The sequence below is a fragment of the Chiloscyllium plagiosum genome, unplaced genomic scaffold, assembly GCF_004010195.1.
Source record: "Chiloscyllium plagiosum isolate BGI_BamShark_2017 unplaced genomic scaffold, ASM401019v2 scaf_7399, whole genome shotgun sequence".
NCBI lineage: Eukaryota > Metazoa > Chordata > Chondrichthyes > Orectolobiformes > Hemiscylliidae > Chiloscyllium > Chiloscyllium plagiosum.
The window spans coordinates 1-11,700 of record NW_025212057.1 but is presented as its reverse complement, the minus strand read 5'-3'; the positions used below and the strand labels follow the sequence as shown (position 1 = coordinate 11,700).

The window sequence follows — 11,700 nt, the reverse complement described above, 5'->3', positions numbered from 1 at the left end:
GGATATCTGGTCGGCAAGGACGAGTTGGACGAAGGGTCTGTTTTTGTGTTGTACATCTCGATGACGGGGGCGGGGCAATTTAAAGTACTGATCGTTCTGATAATATGCGCGTTTCGTCAACACGAATCGTCCATAATGCGGTTGACCAATTGTGGACGCTGTTCGAATAACACAAACTTTCTACTGAACGATTATAGGTATGGAGATTGTTTGTAGAGCCTTTTCTACAACGCTATTTTCCGTATCGCGGAGTTGCAGAAGTTGCCTTACACCAGAACGCCCTCTAACTTCTGGAAGGTTCAGGGGGGCACGTGAGGAAACTTTTGTTTTCACCCAGAAGGTGGCGGCACTGCCTGTGCGGGTTCGAAAAAGCAGATATCCTCATTTAGGACATATTTAGATATGCACCTGCATGCAAGGCTGTGGTACGATGCTAGAAAGTGGTAGTTTTGTTTTGAGCAGGCAGATCACACCGGAGCTCCACAGCTCTGTCACGGACTCCGCCCGTTAGTGGTCACGTGCTCTATTCACAGGGAGCCAATCAGCTTCGGCCGTGCCGCAGTTTGAATCTGTTGTTTAGAATTTTCAACCGAGCGCCGGGAACCAGGAGCAGGTAGGGGTCGAAGGTGGGGGTAAGGGAATCAGGGATTGGGATCGGGGGGGAAACTACCCTGTGGCCCTGCCCGGGAAAGCGCTCGGAGCGGTCAGTTAGTTGGCTGTAGGCCGTGATGTTCCAGTTTTCGCCTCGTCACACGCAGAGCCCTAGCTCAGTTCCGGCCTGAGCGGCTTGCCCTCGCGCTGTCTCTGTCTGTCTGTCTGTCTCTTTCTCTGCACAAGTAATATCAACGGTGGCGGCAGAGTCGATTGATCGCGCCGAAATTAGGTTGTCCACTCTGCCGAAGATGGGGAAGTCTTTGAGCGCCTCTCTGTTGTACTTTAGGCAGCATCCGAGGAACAGTAAAATCGATGTTTCGGGCAAAAGCCCATCAGGAATAAAGGCCTGAAGGGTGGAAGAGATAAGCTAGAGGAGATTGTCCTACCTGCCTATGCTGCCTGAATTGCTGTGCTCTTCCAGCATCACTAATTCAGAATCTGGTTTCCAGCATCTGCAGTCATTGTTTTTACCCTCTGTTGTACTTTGTCTCTGATTCTCGGTAACACCCCCATCTCAATAGCTTTGCAGTCCGGTGCCTTTCAGCGCTGCCAGAATTTAAATGTCTCTGAATGGAGAGCACTATTGAAGTAAAACTAGGAAGGCATTTGTATATCTACATCGCATCTCCATGCACTTCAATCAGTGGAGCAGTTCTGAAGTGTAGTCACTGTAGTAGAAAAACTAGAGAGAGAGATTTCATATGCAAGGAAGTGGCTTGTTTATTAGAGGGCTTTGATAAATTTAACAAGCAGGCTGAATGCTTTGCTAGAGGGAAAGGTACTCCAATAGCTATATAGAAATAAGAGCAGACTGTGATGGAAGGGATGTGTTGATCAAGCAGTAAGACCATGAGAAATAGGAATAGGAGTAGGTCATTTGGCCCCTTGGTGTGCTCAGCCTTCAACAGGATTCATGGTTGATCTGACCTTTCTCATGTCCACTTTCTTGTCATTTTCCCCAACCCTTGAATCTCACTTAGCCTTAAATATATAAGGACTCTGCCCTTACAGACTGTTGTGGCAAGGAGTTTCACAAAATCTCAATGCTCTTGAGAAAAGAAATTCCTCCTCATCTCAGTCTCTCTGTCAAGTCCCTTATGAATTCAATATGTTTCAATTAGATCACCTATTCTAAACTCCAGTGAATAGAATCTCAACATGTTTAGCTTTTGCTTATAATGCAGTTTATCTGTACCAGGGATTGTCCTGATCAACCTTCTTCAAATTGCCTCCAATGAAATGATCTTTCCTTAAGTGGACCAAAACGGCCCATGGTACTCTAGATATGGTCTCACCAGTACCTTGTACCTTTATAACATGTCATCCCTATACTCCAAGCATCTTTTCTCGCATTTGTCTCAGTGTAAATGTGAATTCAGTCACTAAATCGTCAATTGTTTCTTGTTAATAACATTATGAGAAGGAAATGTCTGCCAGGCTCCTTTTAATTAACTCAATCTGTGTATTATGAACAAAGAATTATTCTTGTAGCAAGTGATGAATAATAATTGACATGTTTTCATCTCGACTTGAGTGTCCGTTCAATTTCTCAGGCAGTTCATAGATATTTACAGCACGGAAACAGACCCTTCGATCCAATCAGATATCCCAACCCCATCTAGTCCTACCTGCTAGCACCTGGCCCATATCCCTCCAAATCTTTCCTATTCATGTACCCATCAAAATGCCTTTTAAATGTCGCAATTGTACTAGCCTCCACCACTTCCTCTGGCAGCTCATTCCATACACGTACCACCCTCTGTGTGAAAACGTTGCTCGTTTGGTCTTCTTTTTATATATATCTTTCTCCTCTCACCCTAAACCTATGCCCTCTAGTTCTGGACCCCCCGGGAAACGACTTAGTCTATTTATCCTATCCATGCCCCTCATAATTTTGTAAACCTCTATAAGGTCACCCCTCAGCCTCAGACACTCTAGGGAAACAGCCCCAGCCTGTTCAGCCTCTCTCATTAGCTCAAATCCTCCAATTCTGGCAATATCATTGTAAATCTTTTCTGAACCCTTTCAAATTTCACAACATCTTTCCGATAGGAAGGAGACCAGAATTGCACGCAATATTCCAATAGTGGCCTAACCAAGGTCCTGTACAGCTGCAACATGACTTCTCAACTCCTGTACTCAATACTCTGCCCAATAAAAGAAATCATACCAATTGCCGCCTTCACTATCCTATCTACCCGTGACTCTACTTTCAAGGAGCTATGAACCTGCACTCCAAAGTCTGTTTATTAAGCAACAGTCTCTAAGACCATACCATTAAGTGTACAAATCCTGCTAAGATTTGCTATCCCAAAATGCAGTACTTTGCATTTATCTGAATTAAACTCCATCTGCCACTCCTCAGCCCATTGGCCCATTTGATCAAGATCCTGTTGTAATCTGAGGTAACCTTCTTTGCTGTCCACTACACCTCCAATTTTGGGTTGCAAGATGTGATACAGGATGTCAGACATGGGATATGATAACTTTTAATGTCTCCTGAAATTTCGTGTTGACAAAGCTGAATTGCTGAATGCTGTCGATTTATAAATGTTCAGATCTGATTCTAATTAACTTAGATTTGAGTTGAGAATTGGTCACAATCCACTATTTCAGGTTTTACCAGCTAGACAGAAATATGGCTATTTTGAAATTCTATCTAGTTCCCAAGGATGGCATCTAAGAAACAGCATTTGAGGAGAGGGATCTGGGAGATTAGGGTGAAGTGAATCATAGAATAGAATCATGGATTCATTATAGTGCAGATAGAGGCCATTAGTCGCATCGAGTCTGCACTGACCCTCTGAAGAACATCTCACCCACCCTGCCCCATAACTCCAAGGTCAATTGTTCCACACAACTGTGTCTGCAACAATTGCCCATGTACTGCTCTCGGACTGTATGAATTGGTTGGAGTGGCAGTTGGAGCATACAGGAGGCCCACGGTTTTATAGATTGGAAAGATTCAGCCAGATAAGTGCATGACTGCTAAAAGTGGCATGGAGGTAGTGAGAGAGTCTCCAGTGGCTATTCCATTCTCAAACAAGTATACCATTTGAACATTTTTGGGGAGGTGAATGGCCTCTTGGGAAGGCCACAGCAGCAGCCAGATCAGTGGCACCACGATTGGTTCTGTACAACGTGGAGGGTCAAAGTATAGTGAACAGGAACTGTATAGTCAGGGGCACAGGTGTTTCTATGGCTGTGAGCGAGACCCAAAATGGTGTGATGACTTGTGTCAGGGTCAAGAATTTTTCTGAGTGGAAACTGGATATTCTGAAAATGAAGGATGATCAGCCTGAGGTCATGGTCCATATTGGTACGAAAAACGTAGCCAGGAAGAGAGATGAGGTCCTGCAATGGGAATTAGGTAGAAAGTTGAAAAGCAGGACCCCTCGGGTTATAATCTTGGGAGTATTCCCTGCGCAACATGCTAGTGAGGCCAGAAATAGGAAGATAATACAATTGAATGTGTACCTAAAGATCTGGTATAGCAGAGAGGGCTTCAGATCTGGATAATTGGAATTTCTTCCAGGGTAGGAGGTCCTTACAAGCAGGATGGGTTGTACCTAAACTGGAAAGGCACCAATATCCTTTTAGGAAGGTTTGCTAGTGCCAGTTGTGAGGGTTTAAACTGGTGACAGAGAGTGAAAACAATAGGTCAGCATGTAGAGTAATTGAGGTGAAAGTAGAGGTTAAGTCAAGAAAATCTAAGAGGTACCAACAAAGATTATGATGGCATTCTACTGTAAACTTCCCAAAGGCCAGTGGAATATTAGAGGAGCAGGTATGTAAGCAGATCTGTTGTAGTGGGTAATTTACATGTTAGGACTGGTGGTCTGAAATTTATTTTAATGCAAGATGCATAATAGATAAGTCAGATGAGCTTAGAGAATAGATCAGTATACATAGTTATAGTATAAGGCTCCCAAAAGTCAGTGGGATATAGAGGAGCAGATACGTGGGCAGATCATGGAAAGATATGGAAACAGTACAGGAAACAGCCCTTTAACCTATGATGTTGTAGTGAACATGGTGCCATTTACCTAACCCCATCTGCATCTCCATGGTCCATATCCCTCCAGTCCTTACAAATTCATTTGCTTATCTAAAAGTCCCTTAAACCCCCCTGGCAGTGTGTACCAGATTCCTACTACTCTTTGTATATTTTTTTTTAAATTGCCCCCTCACCTTTAATGCATGACCCTTAATATTAGACATTTCAACTCTTGGGGGGAAAAAGGTTCAGACCATCAACCCTGTGCATGCATCTCATAATTTTATACACTTCTATCAAGACTCCCCTCAGCCTCTGCCACTCCAGAGAAAACAACAGGAGTTTTTCTACCCTCTCCTGACAGCCCATACTGTTGAATCTAGGCAGCAATATGGTAAACCTCTTGTGTATCCTCTTCAAAGCCTTCACATCCTTCCTGTGAATTGGAACCAGAATTGAACACAGTATTCGAAGTGTGGTCTAAACAAAGTCTTATAAAGCTGCAATAAGACACGGGGGCAGCACAGTGGTTAGCACTGCTGCCTCACAGCACCAGAGACCCGGGTTCAATTCCCGCCTCAGGCAACTATCTGTGTGGACTTTGCACATTCTCCCCGTGTCTGCGTGGGTTTCCTCTGGGCGCACCGGTTTCCTCCCACAGTCCAAAAATGTGCAGATTAGGTGAATTGGCTATCTAAATTGCCCATAGTGTTAGGTGAAGGGGTAAATGTAGGGGAATGGGTGTGGGTGGGTTGCTGTTCGGAAGGTCGGTGTGGACTTGTTGGGCTGAAGGGCCTGTTTCCACACTGAAAGTAACCTAATCGAAAAAAGACATCCTGACTCATATATCACTTCCCTGAACAATAAAGACAAGCATGCCATAAGCTACCTTTACCAGCCTATCTAATGATGTGGCCACTTTCAGGGAGCTATGGACTTTAGTCCCAAGATCCCTCTGTACATCAGTGCTATTCAGGTTCCTACCATTAACTGTGTACTTCTTAACATTTTATCTCCCAAAGTGCAGCACCACACGCTTTTCTGGATTAACCTCCTTTTGCCATTTCTCCGTCCACATCTGCATCCCACTGTCTCCTTTGATAACTTCCCACACTATTCACGATTCCACCAAACTTTGTATCATCTGCAAACTTACTAACCCACCCATCTACATTTTCATCCAAATCATATATATCACAAACAGCAGAGGTCCCAGCATTGATTCCTTTGAAATACCCCTAGTCACGGTCCTCCAGCCAGAGAAAGACCCTTACACCAATACCCTCTACCTTATATGGGCAAGCCCATTCTGAATCCAAAAGGCCAAGTCACTGTGGATCCCATGCATCTTAACCTTCTGGATGAGCCTAGCATGAGGGACCCTGTGGAAAGCCTTACTAAACTTTGCTGAAATTGAATGGGACTCCCTTAGTGCAAGGGCTTAGATGGGGTGGAATTTGTTTGGTGGATCCAGGAGTTTTTTTGAAATAATGTGTAGATAGGGAAGGGGCCGTATTCAACCTTATATTGGTCAATGAGCCTGGCTAACTGATGAAAATTTCTGTGAGGGAGTGTTTGGAAACAGTGATCATAATGCCATAAGTTTTAAGATGTTATGGATGGATAAACATTGTCCTCAGATGAAAATGCTAAATTGTGGGAATGCAACAATATTAGGCAGGAACTGTAGAAATTAGATTTGGGTGGTTCTTTGAGGGTAAATCTACATCTCACATATGGGAATCATTTAAAAGCCAGTTAATCAGAATTGAGGATGAGCATTTTCCTGAGTGTGAAAGATCAGGATGGCAAGAATGGGAATAAAAGGATTGTCTTAAGAGGCAAGAAGGTGTTTGATAAGGTGCCACACGTAAGGTTAATACACAATTGATTTATTGTAATCATATGTATCAAGATAGAGTGAAAAGTGTTGTTTTGCATGCTATGCAGGCAAATGGTACCATACAAAATGCATCAGGGTAGCAGAACAGAGCACAGAATACAGTATTACAGCTGCATAGAAAGTGCAGAGAGAAAGAGATCAGAATTAGAATTTGAGGTCTGTTCAAAAGTCTAATAACAGCTGGGAAGAAGCTGTTCTTGAATCTGTTTGAATGTGTATTCAAATGCTTATACCTTCTGCCTAATGGAAGAGGGTAAAAGAGACTATAACCCAGGTGGGAAGGGTCTTCAATTATGTTGGTTGCTTTCCTGAGGCAGTAGGAAGTGCAGATGGAGTCAATGGATGGAAGGCTGGTTTGCGCGATGGACTAGGCTGTGTTCACAGCTCTCTAGTTTCTTGCAGTCTTGGGAAGAGTAGTTTCCATACCACACTATGATGCATCCAGATAAGATGCTTTATATGCTACATCTATAAAATTGATAACATCTGTGACAGTGGTATACTTGTTTAAGTTGGCCGTTGAATTCTTGAATATGGAATAGTTCATCGACTCCGAGCAGTCCTATGAATGCCCTTCCATTGCCTCAGACCAATACTGCACTATTTTCTGTACTGGTTCCTCATGCTTCAATTTCTGCTTTGTAAACCGGGAAGAGGAGCACGGCAATGTGATCTGATTTTCCAAAATGTGGATGAGGAATGGAGTGGTTGTATCTTTGGTTGTATAGCAATGGTCAAGGATGTTCGGACAGGAGACATGTTGATGGTATTTTGGTAGCATATTCTCAAGGTTGGACTGGTTAAAGGCACCAATTAAGATGAACATGGTTTTGGGCTATTCTGTCTTCACTTCCACATGGGTGGGGATGTAGACCACTGTCAGGATAGCGGAGGTGAATTCATGTGGCAGATAGTAGGGTTGGCACTGAACTGTAAGATTTTCTAGGTCTGGGGAACAGTTAATCACCAGGGTTGCAATGTCTGCGCACCAGGAGCTGTTGATTAGGAGGCAGACCCCAACATCCCTTGACTTGTCTGAGGACACTGAGTGGTCTATCCATTGAACTCAGAAATCCTCACGTTGTAAGGCATAGTCAGGTGTGACAGGAGGGAGCCATGTCTCTGTCACTCAGCACACAGCAGTCTCTCAATTTCCTTTTAAGTTAGGTGGGGAGTAGAGGGATACAGATGCTTAGGAACCGATCGACAGGTTTAGACAGTACATTCTGATTGGCACAGGCTTGAGGGCCGAAGGGCTGTTCCTGGGCTGTAAATTTTCTTTGTTCTCTTTGTTCATTTTGTTCTCCATGTCCTGGACATTTGCCATGAGTGTGCTGGGGAGAGATACTTGAAACCCTGAAGTTTTAGTCTCCGCCTGAAGTCCAGTATCTCTCCTACGTTTGTTGAATAGGTGTCTGCTCTTAGTTGATCCCGGGCATCAGTGAGGGAAGTCTGCTGCTCTGGAAACTGTGTGCTTCCAACGAGATCCTGGGCACCAGGGCGAGGTCTTGAGCGTTCTAGGGAGTCTTGTGGTTGGTTCTGTCAGGCCTCCTCTATCTCGGGTCACTGTTGGGTCAAGTCTTGTACCCATGCTGGTGAAGCTTTGGTTTTGGGTTTCCATGAGGTCAGGCTTGTTGGAATCCTGTAGGCCCTTAGTGTTGGTAGTTCAGCCTTGTCAGTTGTATAATCTTTCAACCTGAAAGTAGATTTAAGTGAACATTATTCGTAATTCTGACAGACTTAGAATTAAGGCTTAGAAGAGCAGAATGATTTAAGATATGTAAGTATAAGATCTGCTGTAGACAGCTTGCCAAATGTCACTGTGCTCCGGCACCATCTTGAACACAGTAAGATCACACAGGGTTAGGAGTAATGTGTTGGCTTAGATAGAGAGGATTAGCTTGACAACAGAAAGCAGAGAGTTGGAGTAAATTGGTCTTCTTCTGGTTGGCCAGCTACTACTAATGGATACCCCAGAGTTTGGTCTTCTGGGACCTATTTATTCACAATCTGTTAACAATTTGAATGCTGTGATACAATGTACTATAACCGATTTGGAGCTGCCACCAAAATTGGTGGGTCACAAAATTGCAATGAAGAAATAAGAAATTTACAATGAACATGTATAGATTCAGTGAATGGGCAAAAATGTTATCAAATGAAGCTTAATGTCGTTAAGTGTGTGGTTATCCATTTTAGTTGGAAGAATAAAAAGGCAACTTATCATCTAAATGGAGAGAAACTCCAAAAGTTTCTTTTGAATCTGGGTGTTCTCATTCTTGAGTCACAGGTATCTAGCATGTAGGTACAGCAGGTACTAAGGAAGGCAAATGGAATTTATTGCTACAGGAATGGAGTAAAGAAGTAGGAAAATGTTATTGCAATTGTGCAAGGCATTGGAGAGACTGCATCTAGAGTGCTGCACACATTTGCATCCCCATTCTTGAGGAAGGATGTAATTGCATTGGAGGCAGTTCTGAGATGGTCCACTAGATTAATTCCAGGGATGAAAAGCTTGTCTTATGGGGAGAGATTGCGCAGGTTAGACGTATCATCATTAGAAGGATGTGAGGAGATCTAATTGAGGTATATAAGATGCTAAAGGGGATTGATAAAGTAGATGTAGAACAGTTGTTTCCCTTATGAGGCAATTTAGAAAAAGCAGTCATTGTTTTAGTCCAAGGAGATGGGGCAGATTTAAAACAGATTAGGAATTGCCAAAATGTATGCGGTACGCCAGATCCAATCTCTCCAATGCCTTGTACAATTGTAACAACAGTAGGTTAAAAAGCTTTAGGCAGCAGGCAGAATGTAGAGTTGAGGCAGAGATGAGATCATCCATATTTGTATTGAATAGCAGAGCAGGTTTAAGGGGCTGGATTACCTACTCCTCCCCATTCTTATGTTAACAGAATTACAGGTGAGGCAGAAGAGAGGTAATGGAGGGTTTGGGCTAAAATATTGTTGATGTACAAACTGGGGTTCATCTTATATATACAAATAAGCTTTAAAAAGTCACAGTGAAGAGACAACACAGGTCTGATGTGTGAAATAACCACAGTGTGTAATAAATGAATGGTGATCTGCGCTCAGTTGAATGCATTTCGTCCTTTGAGCCAAATAATTTTTAGGTTTTTGCCTAACTTCAACATGATTTATGAAGGCTCCTATATTTCAGTTGTGATGATGAGGCTCAGTTTCATTGCTGATTAGAAAGCAGGTCTAGTATCTCTATTTAAATATGGAAATCTCAAAGATGCTGTCACTTACCTGACTCTTCCATGGATTGTAATGAAACAGTTGTCATTAATTGATTCACCACTTACATACAACAAATGAAATTATGGGACGCTTGTCATGACAGAAAAAAGTTAGCTTGTGCATCTTGTAATAAGTGCATTTTTAATAGTTGTAAGTGTAGAGTTTTATTATTTTACAACCTAACTACAGTTGGGGGAACAAAAACATTTTGTAACTTTTTCTGTCCATCTGTTTTTAATTTCTGAATCTGATCTTTCTTTCCCAATCTTTATTTTCTGTATGGTTTTAAATCTGGTTTACAGTTCTTTGTTTAGACTGTCCATTTTAATGATTCAACTTGATTGAATATTGTCATTCCTTTTTGCTGTGGTTGTAAACAACAGACACCTATGACAAGTGTGCCATTCCATATTTTGATGTCTTATGAAAAGAAGTCCCTGCTCCAAAATCTTCAAGTACCCATTCGACAGTTACTGAACATTGAGCACTGTTTCTATGCTGATGGCCATTGAACCTAAACCCTAAGGTAGGATGACAATACAGTAAGGTAACTATATAACACGGCTACTTCAAAGGTAATCCATATAACTTCGTGTTTGAGATTGTCTGGGGCACTTAAGATACTTCATAAATGCAAAGTGTTTTTTCTTAATGTAAGAAATAGGAGAGTTGGACCATTACAGAGGTGATGTTAAACAGTAGAAGCTCCACTTGATACCTCCTAATCCTGCAAGATGAAAAGGATTTGAAAGATCACTATCTGAAGAGGAGCCAGATACTCTGTTGGTATCTTTCAACCAACACTGACAATAACAGATAAATTGGTTAGTCATTTGATGTGCTACTTGAGTAAAACTAACTCTGCATAATGCTTTAGCATAGACACGTTAGTGATGTGTGTGGTTTTGAACTTAATTCCCTAAATCTCATAGTAATAACTTCATATTTATTTGTGATGACCCAAAATATATACATGAGCAAAAAAAGTCAATAAAATTGACAGAAATTTTTAGTCTCTTAAAATATTTTACCTGATTGTGGGTTGTTGGTTGCTTTGGTATTCTGCTGGCTGCCACCATTATGGTGGACCTGGTTTAACATGAATGTGCCTTAAACTTCTGACAATCTCAGTACGGAGGGACCTGTTGAATCAGAATGCAGTTTGGCTGATCTACTTTGAAAATTTAGTTCAAATCACTTATTGCTAATTAACCACTTATTGCAGAATTTTTCATTTTTGCATTAAAAGCCATGATTACATCAGATAGAAGTTGAATTTTCTAAACCTGCATAAATTTAAGTGTTAGGTTTTATATGCAACATCATTGAAAACATTTTACATTGGTCTGATTTGATCTCCGATGCGATGATATGTGTTCTCCAACAATGCAGTTGAGCAATCAAGGTTTAAAAATAGAGGTTGGTCATGATAGAGAATATTTACTCATGATTTCTCACTCCCAAGTGGAGCTTACCCATGTAAAAGCAATTCTTGCTTCAGACTGATAGAATAATTATTACTATTGCTGGTACTTCCTGTGCAGATTTCAGCATCTTTTTTTTTCTCTGTCGCTCTCTTGCGCTCACTTTCCTTCTCTCTGCGTCCCTAAATGGAAAATGAAGGCGTTGTTTAGTTTGCACTTCGTTGGTACACTATAGCAGGCCCACGATGGAAATGTTAGTATGGGAGCAGGATGGATTGTTCGAAAGTTCAAAGAACAAGCAAAGTATTCCACAAAGCAGTCATCCAGTCTGTTTTTTCTCACCAGTGTAAAGGAGACCACATTGTGAGCAGTCAGTACATAGACTGTATTGAAAGAAATGTGACTATACTGCTGCTTCACCTGGAAGATGTGTTTTGGGCATTGGACAGTAAGGAAGGAGG

The 11,700-nt window shown here is 42.0% G+C and overlaps 2 long non-coding RNA genes across 2 annotated transcripts; one reads left to right on the top strand and one right to left on the bottom strand.

Annotated features, from left to right (window-relative positions):
* The first annotated feature begins 262 nt into the window (after positions 1 to 262).
* LOC122547282 lies at positions 263 to 10,658 on the top strand. Its single transcript, XR_006310951.1, has 3 exons — positions 263 to 613; positions 10,199 to 10,341; positions 10,474 to 10,658. It is a non-coding gene; the product is annotated as an uncharacterized LOC122547282 (long non-coding RNA).
* Positions 6,940 to 11,684, bottom strand: LOC122547283. The gene is made up of 3 exons (XR_006310952.1): positions 11,291 to 11,684; positions 10,847 to 10,957; positions 6,940 to 8,250 (listed from the first exon to the last, which is right to left on the bottom strand). It is a non-coding gene; the product is annotated as an uncharacterized LOC122547283 (long non-coding RNA).
* Between the last annotated feature and the right edge of the window lie 16 nt (positions 11,685 to 11,700).